Consider the following 2,032-nt stretch of genomic DNA (forward strand, 5'->3'; position numbering starts at 1 on the left):
GGAATTATTGTCATTGTGTTATATTTTCTTTGTGTGGACGAGTCCTGTTTAAATAGGTTTCAAAAACTTACAGAAATCCCCAAATGAATACAAAAAGATATCAACAACTTCAACATAAAAGCAAAGTCAGAATTCGACAATAAAAAAACACCCTGAACCGTGGATACGGAAAACAAACACCCTGAACCGTGGACAAGGACAAACACCCTGAACCGTGGACACGGAAAAACACCCTGAACCGTGGACACGGAAAAACAAACACCCTGAACTGAGGACATGGAAAAACGCCCTGAACCGTGGACACGGAAATACGCCATGAACCGTGGACACGGGGAAAAAACACCCTGAACCGTGGACACGGAAAAAACACCCTGAACAGTGGACACGGAAAAACAAACACCCTGAACTGAGGACATGGAAAAACGCCCTGAACCGTGGACACGGAAAACAAACGCCCTGAACCGTGGACACGGAAAACAAACGCCCTTAACCGTGGACACGGAACAAACGCCCTGACCCGTGGACACGGAAAACAAACGCCCTGAACCGTGGACACGGAAAAACACCCTGAACCGTGGACACGGAAAACAAACACCCTGAACCGTGGACACGGAAATAAAAAAAACCTGAACCGTGGACACGGAAATAAAACACCCCGAACCGTGGACACGGAAAGAAACACCTTGAACCGTGGACACGGAAAACACCCTGAACCGTGGACACGGAAAACAAACACCCTGATCCGTGGACACGGAAATAAAAAAAACCTGAACCGTGGACACGGAAATAAAACACCCTGAACGTGGACACGGAAAAAACACCCCTAAACCGTGGACACGGAAAACAAACGCCCTGAACCGTGGACACGGAAATAAAACACCTTGAACCGTGGACACGGAAAAAACACCCTGAACCGTGGACAAGGAAAAAACACCCTGAACCGTGGACACGGAAAAAACACCCTGAACCGTGGACACGGAAAAAACACCCTGAACCGTGGAAACGCAAATAAAACACCTTGAACCGTGGACACGGAAAACAAACACCCTGAACCGTGGACACGGAAAACCCCCTGAACCGTGGATACGAAAATAAAACACCCTGAACCGTGCACACGGAAATAAAACACCCTGAACCGTGGATACGGAAAACAAACACCCTGAACCGTGGACACGGAAAAAACACCCTGAACCGTGGACACGGAAAACACCCTGAACCGTGGATACGAAAATAAAACACCCTGAACCGTGGACACGGAAATAAAACACCCTGAACCGTGGACACGGAAAAAACACCCTGAACCGTGAACACGGAAAACAAATACCCTGAACCGTGGACACGCAAAACAAACACCCTGAACCGTGGACACGGAAAAACACCCTGAACCGTGGACACGAAAAAAAAACATCCTGAACCGTGGACACGGAAAACAAACACCCTGAACCGTGGACACGAAAATAAAACACCCTGAACCGTGGACACGGAAATAAAACACCCTGACCCGTGGACACGGAAATAAAACCCCCTGAACCGTGGACACGGAAAAAACACCCTGTACCGTGGACACGGAAAAACCCCCTGAACCGTGGACACGGAAAAAACCCCCTGAACCGTGGACACGGAAAAACACCCTGAACCGTCGACACGGAAAAACAAACCCCCTGAACCGTGGACACGGAAAAACAAACACCCTGAACCGTGGACACGGAAAAACCCCCTGAACCGTGGACACGGAAAAAACACCCTGAACAGTGGACACGGAAAAACACCCTGAACCGTGGACCCGGAAAAACATCCTGAACCGTGGACACGAAAAAAAAACATCCTGAACCGTGGACACGGAAAAACAAACACCCTGAACCGTTGCCACGGAAAAATAAATACCCTGAACCGTGGACACGGAAAACAAACACCCTGAACCGTGGACACCGAAAAACAAACACCCCGAACCATGGACACGGAAAACAAACACCCTGAACCGGGGACACGGAAAAACATCCTTAACCGTGGACACGAAAAACAAACCCCCTGA

This window comes from Mizuhopecten yessoensis, unplaced genomic scaffold (genome assembly GCF_002113885.1).
Source record: "Mizuhopecten yessoensis strain PY_sf001 unplaced genomic scaffold, ASM211388v2 scaffold11023, whole genome shotgun sequence".
NCBI classification, from domain to species: domain Eukaryota; kingdom Metazoa; phylum Mollusca; class Bivalvia; order Pectinida; family Pectinidae; genus Mizuhopecten; species Mizuhopecten yessoensis.